This window comes from Pseudorca crassidens, chromosome 6 (genome assembly GCF_039906515.1).
Source record: "Pseudorca crassidens isolate mPseCra1 chromosome 6, mPseCra1.hap1, whole genome shotgun sequence".
In the NCBI taxonomy this organism is placed as follows: Eukaryota; Metazoa; Chordata; class Mammalia; order Artiodactyla; family Delphinidae; genus Pseudorca; species Pseudorca crassidens.
The window spans coordinates 12321889-12340158 of NC_090301.1; the positions used below are offsets into that span (position 1 = coordinate 12321889).

An 18270-nucleotide genomic window follows, 5' to 3' on the forward strand; every position below is an offset into this window, starting at 1 on the left:
GCACTGGAAAACCGAGGAGACAGATGATTTAGCCAGTTTGTGTTAGCCAACCTCCATCATTGGCGAAGCCCAGAACTGGCAATGAGGGTGTATGAACTAAGTGGCTGAGATGAAGGCTACATGTGGACTCCTCCTTCCCGTAGTCAGTCTAGCTACAGCTGCCTCTGTATGTTGAATGTTCAACCTATTAGCAACAGAAGCTAATGTTGATACCCAATATGACAGTTTGCTCCAAAAATCTAATTAGCAACTTGGTGGCAAGTTGACTATATTCAGTGTCTTCCATTCTGAAGAACCAGTGGTTAATCCCTACAGGGACAGAGACCTATTCTGGTATGGGTTTGCCTTTCTCACCTACAGACTCAGCCAGAACCACTTGTGAAGGCTTATGAATGCCTAGTCCACAAACATGGGATACCGCATAGCCCAGAATCCAACCAGGGCACCCACATTTCAGCCAAGAGGGTGGAGGAGTGGGCCTGTGACCACGAATCCATTGGTTAAATCACATACCACCTGAAAGAGGCAGTCTGATAGCACATTAGAACAGCCTACTTCATGAAGGCAGAGCTGAAATGCTAGTCTGGTAGTAGTCCTTTGCAAAATTAGGTGCTGTCTTTCAGGACACAGTATATGCATTAGATAAGAGACTTCTATATAATGCTGTGTCCTTATCAAGAAGAATACATGACATATATACACTAATATGTATAAAATGGATAACTAATAAGTGCTGTATAAAAAAATAAATAAAATAAAATTCCAAAAAAAAGAAGAATATATGAGTCCAAAAACCAAAGGATCTTTTTTGCCATTGTTCCCAATGACCCAACTACAGAATCGTTTATATAGCAAATAATTGAGAACAAGAGAAATGTCAAATTATGGTATATAACATGACAGAATGATAATTAATAGCTATAATTATTGAAGTTAAGAATATTTATTATGTATTGACATTATATAGGATAATTTTTAACTCTCATCCCCACAACCCTGGGTTCTTCAGGCTTAGATGTTCTAATCTCCAAAGGGCATTCACTTTTGCTAGGAGACACAACTAAGTTTCCATTTAAATATAAGCTATGCCTGTCTCCAGGGCACCTTGGACTCTGTGTGTTCAGGTACCAGCAGGTAAGGAGGTGCTTTCATTCCAGGGGTAGCTGACCCTGGGCAGAATGAGAAGGGAAGGCTGCTTTTACACAATAGAGACAAAGAAATGGAACCCAGGTCTCCAAGGTTTGGTATTTGTTTTTTATTTTCTTTTTTCAAGGTTATTAGACTCATTTTTTTTCAGAAAATATATTTGGTTGAAATACCTTCTGAGACTTCTCGTGTTTGATATCTTTCTGTTTCTCTTATCTCACCTCACTATAACTTTCTTGTTTCACAGTATTCTTCATCAGAACTCTGTGGACATTGCTTCATTGTCTTCTGTCATTTTATGTTATGAAAAGAATTTTAATATGCAACTACTATATAATTTTTTTGTAGGCAACCTCTTTATTATTCTGCCACTGTTCATGCAGAATTTTGTTTCCTTTATTTCTGAAATAAAAACACGTCATAAAATATATGGCTTTTTTTCATTTGTTTTATCTGGCAATCAAGGGCCCCTTTGACCCAAAACCTCAAACCTGTTGAAGAAAAGTTTTTTATTTTTAAATGTTATTTTGAGTATTGCCTCTCATCCTTCTATTCTGTTTTCTCCTGAAACTGTTGTTACACGTGTGTCATTGTTCTTTGGTACCTTTTCCATGTCTCTTATCTTTTCTCTCATCATTTTCATATCTTTATTCTTTTTTTTTTTTTTTTTGCCGTACGCGGGCCTCTCACTGTTGTGGCCTCTCCCGTTGTGGAGCACAGGCTCCAGACGCACAGGCTCAGCGGCCATGGCTCATGGGTCCAGCCATTCCATGGCATGTGGGATCTTCCTGGACCAGGGCACAAACCCGTGTCCCCTGTATCGGCAGGCGGACTCTCAACCACTGCGCCACCAGGGAAGACTCATATCTTTATTCTTAACTCTTATTTATTGAATAATCTGTGAAGCACATCTTCTGCTGTAATAGACTAAGGTTTCAGGTGTTCTAATGAAGGTTTTACTGCCAGCATTGCAATTTTAACTTTGGAAATAGGCATTTCTTCCAGATCTCAGATGGCTTGACTTAGTGCTTGACTAGTACAGATTCAAAAATATAATATTCTCTTTAACTTTTTACCAAGTCTTTCTCCTTTTATTACACTGAATCTGCTGAGGAATATTTGGTTGATTTCTTCGATTGGCTCATTTCTTTTGAATTAATGTCTCTTTTTACGTGTTTGCTTATTTTTCTCTGTTCATCCTTTCAGGTCCAAGGTTGTCTAATATCAAAAGATTCTGGTAAATTCCAGTGGATATTGTGTGGTCCCTTCTTAGACTTTTCAGGCTCAGAGGAGGGGAAAGTAACACTTTTATATTTGTATAATAATTGTATTCACCAGGTAGTGATATGTATTACGAGGGATTGAGAGGTAGGGAGAGCTGAAGGTGGGATACTTTGCACTCTGCCAAGGAGTTTTTGTTTAGTTTTCTTTTAGCTTTATTAAAGTATAATTGACAAATAACATTGTAAGATATTTAAAATGTACAGTACAATGATTTGTTATACGTGATATACATATTCATTGTGAAAGAATTCCCCCCATCAAGTTAATTAACACATACATCATCTCACGTATTTCCTTTTTGTGTGTGTGTGTGAGAACATTTAAGTTCTACTGTCTTAGCAAATTTCAGTTATACAATAATACTGCTATCACTATGCTATGCAGTAAATCCTCAGACCTTATTCATCTTAAAGCTGAAAGTTTGTACCCTTTTATCAACCTCTCCCTGTTTCCCCCACATTTCAGCCCTTGGCAATTAATTTTCTACTCTCTGTTTCTATCAGTTTGAATTTTTTGGTTAAGATTCCACACATAAGTGAAGTATTTGTCACCTTGTATATTGTGGATATTAACCTCTTATTGGATATGTGGTTGGCAAGTATTTTCTCCTTTTCCATAGGTTGTCTTTTCATTTTGTTCATAGTTTCCTTTGATATGCAGAAGATTTTGTTTGATGTAGTCCCACTTGTTTATTTTTTGCTTTTCATTGCCTTTGATTTTAGTGTCAAATCCAAAAAATCATTGCCAAGACCAGCTTTAATGAATTTGTTTGTTAGTTCTAACAGGTTTTGTGTGGAGTCTTTAGGGTTTTCTATGTATAGTATCATGTTATCTGCAAATAGAGAACATTTTATTTCTTTCTTTACAATTTGTATGCCTTTTGTATTGCCTAATTGCTTTGTCTAGGACTTCCAGTCCTATGTTGAATAAAAGTGGTGAGAGTGGGCATCCTCGTCTTGTTCTTGATCTTAGAGGAAGAGCTTTCAGCTTTTCACTGTTAATACGATGTTAGCATTTCTGTCTCCTGATACACAGTGTACTGATGGGCCCAAGAAAGCATTTCCCTTTGATTTTTTTGTTTTCATTTCTCTGTTTACAATACTCATCTGTTCTTGAATCTTTTCTACTTTTTCCAATGAGGCCTTGACATATTAATCATAATTATTTTAAAGACCTATCTGATAATTGCAACATCTGTGTAATATCTGAGTCTGTTTCTGAAGCTTGCTATGTCTCTTTAGATTGTTCTTTTCCTCCATCTCTCCTTTCCTCCCTCCCTCCCTCCCTCCCTCCCTCTCTCCCTTCCTTCCTCCCTCCCTTCCTTCCTTCCTCCCTCCCTCCCTTCCTCCCTCCCTCCCTCCCTCTCTCCCTTCCTTCCTTCCTCCCTCCCTCCCTTCCTCGCTTGCTCCCTCCCTCCCTCCCTCCCTCCCTTCCTCCCTCCCTCCCTTCCTTCCTTCCTTCTTTCTTTCCTTTTTGTTTGGAATGCTTTATACATTTTTGCTGAGAGCTGGATATGTTGCTTTGGGTATTAGAACCTGTGGTAAATAGGCCTTCATTGTGAGGACTTCTGTTGATATGGTTAAGAATTGGGCTGTGTTTTTGTTTGTTGTAGCTTTGGCGCCAGATGTTTTAATTCTCTCTACATTACTTGCTTTGGTTTTTGTATTTTGAGCTTCCCTCTGCATTCCTCCTCAGAGAGAGTATGCACCTTGCACTGTTGTTATCCTAGAGCCTCATTAATTTGGTGGTTAGTGTGAGGGTGGGTTTAACTTTCTCTAATCTATGATAAATCTCAGTCTTTCAGTGGACTTATTTCTCTGGGCTGTGACCTTCCCAAATGTTGTTCCAGTGGTTGCCCCCTGTTAGGTGAGACAAGAAAGCTATAGAGGATTAGAGTGAGAGGAATGCCTTTGCCAGCTGGGATAAGGTTCTGGTAATTTTCTTCCTCTGAGGAGTAGGTCATTTTTGTGGAGTATGCTCTGGGTAAATTTCACAATGATTACTCTTTCCCTTCCCTTGCCAAGGTCAGGAGGCCCTCTTTCTGGGATCTTCACAGTGAGTACCTCGTATGGTTCCTGGAAGTACAACTCGCCAAAGTGTGGGGATCCCCTTAAGTCTGCCTCCCCCAGGAGTTTCTCATTCTTATTCTAGTCCACATTCAGCCTCCATCAACCTATCAAAACTATCCTCTAATTTTCTTCCTAGTTTATAGCTCCAGTGGTCATATCTATCTGCTTTAGGGAAGCAACTCTGACTCTAAATTCACCTTTCTCTCCAGATTTTTGGAGTGATGATTTGCTATGCAACTTCAGTTTTCTGATGGGTCTGAAAAAAGTGTCGATTTTAATTTGTTCATTCTTTTATTCTAAGGATGGTAGTGACAACTTCCAAGGTCTTTATTATGCCGGGGCTAAATATGGAAGTCCATGTGTTTTTTTTTTTTTGCTGCATTCATCTTACTTCCATATTTTAATTATCCATAGAGATGCTCAATACTCCCATAGGAGGCAAGTTGTTTTAAATATGGGAGATACAACACAAGAAAGAATTCAGCTTTAGTATACCAAAGATACAGATGCTTTCCTATTATTTACTAACTATGACGAACGATGCTCAGTACTTCCCTTTTATCCATTTACTCTTCATTAAAACCTTACAAAGTAGTTACTACTTTGATTCTCATTTTACAGATGAGGAAACTGAGGCACAGAGAGATTAAGCCACTTGCTTCTGGTCTCACAGCTATTAAAAGGCAGAGCTGGAAGTTGAATCCCAGTAGACTGCCTCCAGAATCTGCTTGTTTAAATGTTGCTGTGTGCAGTCTCTCCTCTGTTAGCAAAACACTTCCAAATGTGCACAAATCTGCAAACATTGTAAAAATACCAGTGTCAAACCTATGACCTCTCTGAAATTCCTGATAGTATAGCAGATAAATTTTATTGGGCAATTTTGATTAGCACTAGGTTTTCTATAGCTTTAGACTATTTATCTACTTATACACTTTAGGTTAAAGATAGATACATTAAAACTCATACTAGATAAAAATACATGTAAATGAGGAAATTATGAACTAAGAAAAAATAAGGTAAACTAAGGGTTGACCTTATTATAACCTTATATCCATGCTGCTTGCTGCAAGACTTTAAGGCCAGGGCTAGTGTGAGGCATCCTGAGTTGGTCCTTGGTTCTTGTGCTCTAGGCATCTTACTGGCCTCACCATAGCTCTGATCTTGAGGTTGTTCCTAGAAGATATGGTCACGAACTTGTCTGGACTGGGTTTTATAGCAATAAATACAAAAAAGGAAACATGATTAATGCCACAAAGCTAGTAACTTACGAAAAACACAATTATTGTTAGAATTTGGAGTGAGAAAAAAATTTCCAGTGGTTCCTCACAGCAATATCTTGATGTAATATTATGGAAAGTCTTCTCAAAACATCAGAGTGGTAAAAAGAAGGAGTGTCATCGGAAGAGGCCCAGGGCATGATATCTAAATGTAATTCAGTGAAAGTGGTGACCTCATATGAGGTCTCAAGGGAGGATGCTCCCATGGTCCAGGCTTATCCTTTATTATATTATTTACTTCTAAGTCCCATTCAGAGAGATAAGGGACTTAAATTTTATTGACCTAATTTGTTTATTTTATTTAATATAGTGAATAATTATAGTGTGTGTGTGTTTGTGTGTGTGTGTGTGTGTGTTTGGTGAGGGGGCAGCCTCAATTATCAGTTCAAATTTATCTACAATTCATACAATGTAAGGCACTTCTGAATGACCTTAAATGTCTTTAATTGTAGTTCAGGATGCATGACTGATAAGCACAAAATTAGATCTAACAAAATGAGGAAATATGTAATTATCAGGAATGCAGTGGTAATGAGAACAACAGAAAGTTAGAGATAGTAGCAAACTAACATTGGCTTGGCTTGACTCTTGCCGTGTGGGAAGCCCAGAAGGAATTAACCTGATGAACTCTTCAATCATTTCTTTATCTAATGATCAGTCATATTTGGTACCAAGACAGATGGTAGCGTTCTGCTGATGTTGACACAGCTTTGAATAAGAAAACGTGTGAAAACTCAATAGCTCCTCCTACAAGAACTTCATTAATATTCAGTTATTAGATTTAACTTGTAGTTGGATGTGTTGGTGGATGGTGCTCAGGGCTTGTTAGGGATGGGAATACTTCCATAAAGCAGCACCAGATTAAGCAACAATAAAGAAATCTAAACGTTCTCACTATTGGATATGAGACTGGTGTAATATTCTTGTTAAAAATCTGCTTTCCCCTCATTCCAGTTATATTTTCTGTTGGAGTTTGTGGCTTCCTGTGGAATATAATTCTTTCTTTTGTTTCATAATTCAGTTGATAGAGTAAAACATGTTTTTAAAATTTCTTGGGAGAATTATCAGCCTTTATATCTTTGGGGTCAAGTTATTGAGCTTCAACTTCTATGAGTCCTTATTTCCCATTTTGACCCCTACTCTTGAAGAGCAAGTCATGGTTTTGGAAGGAAGAGACACCATATTTCAGATGACCTTATAGAGAATATTTTTAATGAGAATGAGTTAACTGGGTCACAGGGACTCTGGCTTTATAAGATATAGCATGGATGATCTAACATGCAGTGTTTCTCTTTCTAAAGGTAGAGATTAAAACTAATGAATTTGATTATCCCTCTGTTCCTTAGGAAAGACAAAATGTCCAATAATTCTGGACTGTATATTACAGTTAACATCTCACAAGTACATGGGCTTTCTTCTTGTTATTCTTTGTGTCACATTTGGTTCCTATAGGAGGGAGTGTGGATTGCATAATGGATCTGTTACATCACCCAAATCTTATTCTTTGTACTGGGAACCTCACAAAGAGGTGAAATCCTTTACCATGGTAACCACCAGCACAACAAAATTCTGAGTTGTGGATCACATTTTGTTTTTTGGAAACATCTGAGTAATTTATTTTGGTCAATTTTAAATTTCTTCTCAGATTTAGTTGAAGTGCTAACCCCTCCACATATTCTTTCTTAATTCCTTTCCCTTGGAGCAAATCTTTTAATCTAACATTTTTATAGGGTTTCTTGTTTTCTACCCTGAATTATGGTTAACAGTGCCCAGGTCTCATTGTCCTTATTGAACTGAGTTCCTTTTAAAGGCAAGGTGAACATCTGATTCAACACTAAATCTTTCAAAGATCTGGCTAAGTGTTTCTTAAAGAGTTGGTGTCCAATGTATATTTGTTGAATGCATATGTAAGAGATGCTAGTTGGCCAATGCAAAGACAATGGGTAAGAAAAAAGTATCCATCTATTAATGGGTTTTGAGTATTTTTTTTTTTTTGAAAATAGGCTTAACACCATACATGGGATATGGCTGAAGCTACTGAAATACATCATAGGTGACCCAGATGTCAGTTGTCCCTTCATCCTCCTCCTGAAACTATCTGTCCATGTTATCCCCCATCCTAATAAGAGAAAATCAAACATTCATCAGTGTAGAATCTACTGAAGATGTGCCAGGAAAGAAGAGGAGTGGGTTATAGCATAAACAATTTAGAATTTAGAAAAGTTCGTGGATTGTCCTTTACTTGTTTTCTTCTCCTAAGTTCCTCTAGTCCCTTTTCATCTTTCCTTCCGTAAAGTACCCACCTTCCCCTAAATACAATCTCCTCCTCTCAAGTACTTCTCCAGGTCTCCAAGTCTCTCACCACTCTATTATATGTAGAATTTGCCTCTCCTGAATTATTACAGGGCTCAGCAAAATGCCCTCTGGTTAGCATCATCCAGCATCCTTAAAAGGTATTGGGGGATGATATGTATTCAATAATTCAAAAGGACCTTTATTAAAATGGTTAAATGTTGTTAATAATTAATGCATTAACAAAAATTAACATTATCTGATAATATGCCTGTCTTAGATGTGACAGATGGAAAAGTTCTGTAATATACATAGAATTGTAGCCATTTATTTGTTTGGAGAAGATTAAAATAAATGAGCCCCATAAGGCAAGCTATAACCCATCTCAGGAATCTTTCAGTTTTGTGGGTCTAACTGGAAATGACCAAGGAGCTCCTGATTCTGTGTGAAAACCATTTTAGGTTATTCCAATACACCTTCACATGCTTGCTCATGGCCAATGGGAATACACTTCTTGGACATTGCTTAAAGAGAATAAAGAATATCGTGAACTCCATGAAGCTAATGCTGCATGGAACAAAATTTGGAAGGAGGTTTCATTGTTGATTTCAGTATGCCCCCAAGCTCTCCTTCTTTCACAGTTTCATCATAAAATTCCTCTACCCCTATTCTCTTTTTGCTGAAATGTATTTGATGACTCTGAAAGACAATTGACTTAGTATTAATCTGTATAATTTAGCCTTGTGATTTTACTTATTTATTTATTTGGCTGCACCACGCAGCAGGCAGGATCTTTATTTCCCCAACCAGACATCGAACCTGTGCCACCTGCAGTGGAAGCATGGAGTCTTAACCACTGGACTTCCAGGGAAGTCCCTATAGAGCCTTGTTATTTTGATTATCATTCAGAACTAATGATTTGACCATTATTCGGAATTAATGATTAAATTGATATTATTACCATTATCTTCATTATTATTTTTAATGAGCAGAGCTAATTTCACCATTTCCCAGATGTTTCGTCTTGCTGTGGATGTTCTACTCTGGTTTCCAACAGACTATTCATCGTCTTATAAGAAGCCATAGATGGCCATAGTCTTATGGCCAATCATGCCTTTCCCTTCAACTCTGCCTGCCTTAATTCTACACCTCTCCCTAGATCAATTGAGACCATCAAGGTCTGAGTTTAGTTAACATTAATCTGGAGAAATGAAAAACAGCTCAGTCATTTTTGGTAAGGAAACTGACAGTGTGGGTATAATAGAGGTTGGTCCATGTGGTCACATGTACTTTATCAGAATGAGAAGGGGCCAAGGGGATGAAGCAAGAGTAGCCACTGTTGTGTAAGTATTTCTACCAGGGATCTCCTTGGCCTCATTTTAGGAAATAGTCCAATAAGCTAGTAGTCATAGAGTGATTACAAGAGAGAAGGCTAGCTAAGGGTCAATGACTGGAGGGTAGGTAGGCTTTTAGAAGCCTAGCTATGAAGAGGTGACTTTGCATAAAGCCACATGGTATCAAACAAATACATCTTGAGTGACTCACCTAATGCGTGAAGTAACTCAGGGAGTCACCCAAAACAAAACAAACCCAAGCAAGCACACACACACACACACACACACACACACACACACACACACACACACACGCTACAGACTGGTGATTACTTTTCTGAATTCCCTTTCCTTTCTATGGAGATTTGCCCCTGTGAGTGTTTTCAGTCAGCACTATTACTGTTCCACTTTACAAATTTGGCTTGGAGGCAAACAAATTTCTATTAAAGGGCCTTTATTTCGTACAAGAACATAACTGTTAAAGACATATTTAAACAAAACTATAACAAGTGTTATAAAGTCATTTCACCACACAGCCTTGAGTGTAACCATAATTAATGTCATTTTCAAATATGAAGGACAGACCCTTCTCTATTTTAAGAAAGAAGTATTTGAAAATAATTTACATTCCAATTATCTCAACATGAATGTCAGCTGCATTTAGTCTGCATCACTGAGCTGAAAAGGTGTATAAAGCCAGCTGCTGACCACTGTGGTCATTTTTAGAAGAGCTATATATTTTATTAGGTCAATTGAAGCAAATTGAAGCATCTTTGTTTTCTAACATTCATTCATTCATTTTTTTTTTTAGGAGAAAGAGGGGTGGACATTACAGAGGACAGGATGGTGTGATGGATTAGTAGGAAGTGCCTAAGTCTAGCGTAATAGTCATTGAGGTGTCTTCAGTGTTAATAGGTTAGGTAGTAGATTGTTTTGATGTGTTTGCAGTACCCAACTGTCCTGGTAACTGGAGTCTTTGCTGGCATTGTCTACAGAGAGGCCAAAGCTTGAACAGTGTTTAAAGTCTAAGCCACCGGCATCCTTTTCAGAGGTCAGACTGCAGGAGGCACAGGAGGGAAGTGGTTGGAATGACCTAGACAGAACTTGAGTCTCTTGTACTGCTTTTGTCCTTAAAGTCGTACTCTTCACAAGACATTCATTAACTTTTTGTGGCCATGCTGGACTTCAGGTGCAGAGTTGAATTGACTCAATCAATTATATCCCCTGTTATTAGCACAATATTACTACTGTTCAAATCATAACTCCATGACTAATTTGTCTCCTTTTGGCCCTTTTCCCAGTTCTATCCCTTTCCTCTGCACTGTCCTTTTTATCCATCTTCAACCAGGGACTTAAAATTTGTAAATGTCCAGCAACATATAAATATTGCTTAATATATAATTTTAAAATTGACACAAATAGATTTTTTGGTATGAATTATACACACTGCAACTTGATTTTTTCCCATTCAGTATTATGTTTTTGGCATCTGTTTATGTTGATGAATGTAGCTTGATTCTTTTAACTGCAGTGTAGTCATCCATGGTATAATTATACCACATTTTTTCTGCCTATTCCTCCACTGACAAGCATTGAGAGTGTTTCCAAATCTCTGTCACTATCAGGTTTACAGCATAAATAATTTTCTCTGGGGTTAATCGCAAGATTTGGAATTTCTGAGGCTTGAAGCATATGCATTTTCAAAATGGCTATATGAACTTTTTCTCCCATCTGAAGCACAAGAAAATTTCCAAATAAATTTATATGCAAACAATAGTCATTTAAAAGAAAACAAAATCTCCCAGGGACGAGACAAACAACAAACAAACAAAATCTCGTCCCAGGGACGAGATTATAGGATATTATCCAAGGCTAGGTGAGTTGAAGTTCTTGACAAGGACTTCCTGTGGGACTAATCTGTGTTCACTGGCAAAGCATTTCTAGGTGACCATGTCTGAGCCTGGACAGAAATGACCATAGAATCAGCCACCAGTAGTGCTCTATTTGTCAGTTGATTGGTGCTTTTTAGGAAGCTGATGAAATTTGACTGATCGCATTGCGCACTGACTTCACGTCAACATTCAGGTGACCCAACACATAGCCCAGGCACTCCTTTCAACCTGCTGGAGGCCCAGCATGATACTTTGGGGTCAGCGACTTACTGAAGCATTAAACCACCTCTGCCAGAAGGCTTGAATTAAGCAGCTACAGAGAAAACAGTTGTGAAAGATTCATCATCACAGTATGTCTATTATTGGAATTAAAACATCTTCTAACTGTGGCATAGATTTCTATTGATTGCTATAGGCTGTGAGTAACATGCTGCCTTTCCTGCTTGCACTGCACTCACTGTCTTTGGACTGGAAGCTGGGATATGTGGGCTGACTTCCTTTCTTTCTTGGAGTCTACTTCTGCATTGCAGGGACCATGGGGTGTTAAATGAAATACATTTATGTTAGGTGATTTGACTTGGTGTGTAATCATCAAACCTAATATTATGGGGAACAATTATTTAACAACTAGAAATTGGAGCATATGATCTGTCAGAGATGTTTTATGTGAATTTTGTGTCAGAGGCAAGCTGGGAGATGCTGACACTAAGGTATTGTATATGGAAACAAGCAAAGAGAATGCCTGGAATTAGGATTTTCAATGGCCATGTTTACAATGTCTTAACAATTTTGTCTCTCATATTACTGTTCCTGTGATGTCCTTGCAAAGCTGAATAAGGAGGTGTAGTTTATATTAAAGATAGTGTTGTAATTTGAAGGGGTGTGTTCTTATTTATACAGTATGTTTTGAAAGTCTTTCTTGGGCTTCCCAAGGTGCTCTAAATTTCATAAACAATAACTATTAGTGATAAAAGTCACCATCTGTTGAACGTGTAGCAGACATAGTGTTAAATGCTTTGAGTCACTTGATCCTTACAACAATTTTAAAGCTATGTATCATTACCTGCATTTCCAAAGTATGGAAGCTACATTTAGGCTGAAAACTTAAATAACTTTCTTTATGTTAAGGTGATCAGTATTAAAATACCCGTAGGAGGTGTGAATTTGTTACTCATTGTTTGTCAGGCACCCCCAAGGGGAAGCAAATATGCCAGAGCAAAGAGCCAAGATTCACCTGACATTATCAAAGGTAAACTTCTCTATAGCATTTACACAGGCGGTCCTCAACTTCTATACGTCTTCCTTTTGTGTAATCCCTACTTTTTACATTTTACACTGATGCCTCTGGTCGCTTTTCACTTGTTGAATTCAGACTCTCATTTCTCAGTGGTCAATGAACGTTTTGAACTATAATATGGTGGTACCAAGTATATGTCTATGGTTCAATTTCAGGAACATTTTTATTTTCGTGTATATAGCCGTGCTTATTTGTGTAATTCTAAATGTCTTTTTATTTTAATTTAGCTTATAAAAATAGTAATTGGAAAACACAAAAGTTCCATTACTTACAATAATAAGGGAAAATTTACTATAATGGTAATGGAGACGAGGATGGAGGTCATTAATCTCAATTGGGTGCTTGATGGACAAATATAGCTATTGAAATTATACATCCATAAGTTTCTGCACTTTAAAATATAACATCTAACTTATTGTTTTATTTGGAGACACTTTGCAGAAAACATGTTTTTTGCATCATGGTGATTTCCCTTCCTAGGAACTGAACAGTTTCCTGCTAGTAAGATCTCCTTGCACCCCAAAGCTTTGTCCCTTGTGGGAAAGTTGCTTTCTGCCCGCTTGTGGCAGTGATGGAGGGGTGAGCTGGAATGAAGCCTCAAGGTAAAACGTTGGAGAGAAGGATCATCCAGGAGAAAGCTCTAAGACCAAATGGAGGCCATCTCGAAACTCGAGGTGGAATAGTGGTGGGAATGCACCTGCCAGCTGGTTATTAACGGGCTTCAACAATACAGAATCATGAAGTGAGGCAAATCCTCAAAGCTTCTTTGATATAAGTGAAGGTATAAATACATAACACAAGGCATAACAGTTTCTTGAATTATTCTTGATTTCTCTCTTCCTGTTACCCCACATCTAATCTGATAGAAAACCAGCTTGACTTTGTTTACAAAGTCTTCTCAGAATACAAGTGCTTATTATCACCTCCACTGTTTGACCTGCTAAAGCCACCATCACCTCTGACCTGAATTTCTGAAACAGCCTGTTATTTCATACTTGCCCCCATGGTCACATCAGACAGAGTGAGTCTTTCAAAAGGATTAGGTTCCTCTGCTCAAAACCTTCCAATGGCTGCTCAACTTAGAGTGAAGGTCAAAGACTTTGAAATGACCTACAGTCCCATGTATCCTACAGGTTGTATATTTATGCTGTGCCCCACCTCCACCCTAGGTCTTCTCTGACTTCTCTCATTACCTTCTCCTGCTTCTCTCACCTCTGACCACTACAGGTTCACTGGTCTCTTTGCTCTTCCTTGAACTTGTCAAGCATGCTCCCTTTACACAGCCCGTTCCCTAGATGTCCACATGACTGGCACTCTCGTGGTTTTTCAGTCTTTGCTCAATATGATTGCCTAAATGAGGTCTACCCTGCCCACCCTTTTTAACCAAAACAACCATTTTATTTTAGTATAGCTTTCAGATTTACAGAAAAGTTGCAGAGATAGTAGAGTTCCCACCTACCTCATTCCCAATTTCCTCTGTTGTTAACCTATGTTAGTATGGTGGTTTGTCTCAAGGAACAAACCAATTATTACACATTATTATTCACTGAAGTCCATACTTTATTCAGATTTCTTAATTTTTACCTAGGGCTCTTTTTCTGTTCTAGAATCTCCTCCAGGACACACATTACATTCAGCCCTCATGTCTCCTGTTGCTCCTCTTGACTGTGGGAGTTTCTCAGACTTTCCTTGTTTTTGAAGACTTTAAAAGTTTTGAGGCATCTTGGTCAGGTATTCTGTAGAATGTCTCTCAGTTGAGATTTGTATGCTGTTTTGCTCATGATTAGGCTGGAGTAATTTTTTGGGGGGATGAAAACCACAGAGGTAAAGTTCCATTTTCATCACATCATACCATGGATACATACTACCAACATGACTTACCTCTTCTCATGTTGACCTCCATCACCTGGTTAAGGTCTTGTTTGTCAGGTTTCTCCAGTGTAGAATTATTCTTTTGTTCCTGCTTTCCAAACAGTATTCTTCAAAGGAAGTCACTAGACTCAGCTCACACTGAAGAAGTGAGGAGTTATGCTCTATCCTCTTAAGAATAGATTATCTACATAAATTATCTGGAATTCTGTGTGGTAGATTATCTGTATATCTATATATTTGACCATATATTTACATCTATGTGAACTCATCCATATGCATTTTATACTATGGCTTATAATCTGATACTGTGTTACTTATTGGGCTCAAATTGTTCCAGCTTTGGCCATTGAGAGTTATTTCAGTTAGCTCCTGTGTCCCTTTGAGATAAGTCCATCATTGTGTGTGTGTGTGTGTGTGTGTGTGTGTGTGTGTGTGTATGTATGTTGGAATGCTTAACACTTCCTTACTTTTTGGCACAATAATATGCTCCAGGCTTATCTCGTGTATTCTCTACCCCAGCCCTAGAGTTAGCTATTTCTCAAAGGAGTTTTGGTCCTTTTTATTGAAGACTGGGATAAGAAACCAAGATCTGGACTCTGGATATACTTGTTGCTCTGGGGGTATTTTTGCTTTAAGGCCTTCTCAGTTTCAAAGCAAAGGAATATATCAGCCAGTCTTTTGTAATATTGCCCATACACATCCCTGAGTCCCCACATCCTTCACTCACTTTTATTTCCCATAACATGCATCACCTAATTACATCCTATCTATCTGTTTACTTATGCATGAATGCATATATTTAAGCAACTTTGAGTGAATCAACATTAATCTGCAAGTAGAAATAGCATCCATGGTGATTTCCCTTTCCTAGGAGTAGAATTTGTTGGGGAAGTTCAGTCATGTTACTCTCAAATAGAAAGCACAGCACTGTCATTAGCAGTCCTGAGAAATAAAAGCTAAATTTCACTATACACAAGCAATAAATAAAAACCACCTTTAAAAATCTGTCCTTAGCCCCAAAGATAAGTAAATATATTTAAAATAAGGTATTTAAGAAATGAACACAAATTGCATATGCAAACAACTATGCATATATATTCAAGGTTGGGCTATAAGAGAGACAAAAAAATCAGTTGCATCGTGACATTTTCTCTCAATGTTCTTTAAAGTTCTTGGATATTTTTAGTAAGTAGAAAGCAAAACTAAAAGCAATACATGCTTTTTCTTAATTGCATTTTTATGTTACAACCCTACAGAAATATGTTTCAATATGTATATATTCATGACATTTCAAATGGCTACCTATTATCCCCCTGTAGCATTATATAGCACCACAATTAATTAACTAAATCATTTTTAATGGATATTTGTATTATATCTCATGATGCACTCAACAATACTTTACTGAACATCCTTGAATATTATTTGCCTAAATATTTATTTTAAGGATAGATTCCTACAAGTGAAATTTCTGTGTCAATGTGGATAGGTAAAATTTTATTTCATGTTTCTAAAGTGCTCTCCAGAAACATAGCAAATTTATACTTGTATCAAGAATATGGGAAAATAACTGATTCCCCCACATGTGCACTCATATTGTATAATATCATTCTTTTACATTTTTGCTAATCTGAACTTTAATTTGATTTTCTTCTTTATTGTCAGTGAGTATAAACATCTTTTCAGGAATATAATGACGATTTGCCCTCCATTGGTGAATTGCCTTTTCATCTTCCTGTGTTATTTTTATATTGTGAATTTTAGGTTGTTTTTCTTCTTGATATATAAAAATTAATTGTATATTAAGGATATTATCACTCTGTCATAAATTGCCAATGCTTTTCTAGTGAGTCATTAGGTTTTTTACTTTCTTTCTGGTAATTTTTTTTTACTAGAAAACTTTTATTTTTGATGTAATCAGTCTTTTCCATTATGACTTCTGGTATTGGTGTCATGTTAAAAAAAATAAAAGAAAACTTCCATCTTAGTTCATACTTATATTGCATTAAGAACATATGCTTATGTTTTGGAGCATATTAGTGGTATTTGGGAGGGCTAACTATACGAGCATCTGAATTCAAATTGCCATCTTAGATCTAGATATCGTTTTATCTGTAATCGAAATAAGGTTTTAAAACTTAAACAATTTGTACGGGACCCTTTAAACTGTTAATTTATTGTTGAAAGAGGAGAAAAATGTACTTTGAATTCTTTCATTTTCTATCAATGTTGATATTTGAAAACAATTATTCATCAATCATATGAATATAAATGTTTTGTTCTCAATATTTTTTTCTGCCAGAAGAACTCGAATTCTATTATTGTTTCCATTGTTAAAAAAAGAAGCAGTTTTTAAAAGAAACAAAATAAATATTCTATTAAATAGGTAAATTTTTATATTCAGTTCACCTCGCTGAAATAAATAGAATTATACATTGTTGCTGGCAACTGAAGGATTAGGATGTTATATAAATTCACATTCATGCTTACAGTTACATTTGCTATAAAACCATGAATCAAACAGGCACAATCACTATTAGTGATTTTACATAGGATTCTTCAGTCTTTGTTGAAAGTCATAGTCCAAGAGTTGCAAATTAATGGATATGCTGCACCCAGAATTCATGTTTCTTTTCCTTATATTCCATGGAGACTAGGAATCTCTAAGAATTGTCTGTTTTTTAATCCCTGCCCTCAAAGCATGCTTCCTAATAAAATGTACAGAATAAAAATGTACAGAATCCTTAGAGGAGTGGACTAAAGAAGTTTGAAAAATAGTGAGAAACCATGATGTGGGCTGAGCATTCCACCTCTGTAAGCTCTCCCTTCTCCCTGAGCCCTTCTAGGTCTTTATGTCTGGGACTCTTTGATGGTGGCATTCCAGGCTGCCACCACTGGGCATGCCGGCAGACCACCACCGAGAGGCGACTGTGGATTTGGCTCCCTAGAACCTTCATTGGAAAACAAACTGAGAGCACAATGGACCATCTTTAAATTACACTCCAAATAATGATATTTACACAGTAGAGATACTCTACAGGGTGGGGCTAAAACCTTGAATTAGCCACATCGATCTGGGCAAGTGATGGATATGTTCCCCACTTCAGGGAAGAAGCACGTAGAGTGAAGAGCTATATCTTCTATTTAAAAACTCTATGGACAAATCCATCAGGCTATTTGACATGTAAATTAAGCAGAGTTCTAGTTTCTAAGGAGCCCAACTCATATTCCTATCAGGCAGCAACAGATCATGGTCTTTTCCATCCACTGGGCTGCCCCTTCAGGAGCTTAACTGGCTCTAAAACCAGCCTCAGAATTTATGCCTTTCGGTCTTCCTCACGGTCAGAGCCAAGTCATTGAGAGCCACCCACAGCTGCTGCCGTTTCTCCTGGATATGGCTATTCCTGGAACAGGCAGGCTTTTCTTCTTGCACAACCCACCCAAAGTGTAACTCATTCCTTAGCTGGGCTTGGGGAAAGCTGTGGCAGTTACAAGGTACATTTTGGTCACTGATGGATGATGACATTGAAGTAAGTGAATTCCATTTGGGGACAGAGACTCCCATGCTTTCCACATACTTTCACTATGATTGAAGAAGAAAACATAGCCTCAGCCAAAAAAAAAAAGAACTACAGAGGTCACTTTCCAGAAGAGTGATACTCTGTAGGGATCAGGAGAGAACTGAATAAACTAATTATGTGTCAGATATTTGTTAAGCATGTAGTGTATGTAGGTGCCTGAGACACAAAAATGAATAATATACTGGAGGGCTTGTCCACAAGGAATGAAATCCTCAAACCCCATGTA

At 37.5% G+C, this 18270-nt stretch overlaps 1 long non-coding RNA gene across 6 annotated transcripts in view; it reads left to right on the plus strand.

The window, feature by feature from the left end:
• Window positions 1-18270, plus strand: part of LOC137225748 (uncharacterized) — a 183375-nt gene that overhangs the window by 41168 nt on the left and 123937 nt on the right. The window contains exon 3 of one of the 6 annotated variants that reach the window (XR_010944005.1): window positions 11432-11644. The exons of the other annotated variants lie outside the window; for them this stretch is intronic. This is a non-coding gene — a long non-coding RNA (uncharacterized lncRNA). The remainder of the gene's footprint in view (window positions 1-11431; window positions 11645-18270) is intronic. 6 annotated transcript variants of the gene reach the window in all.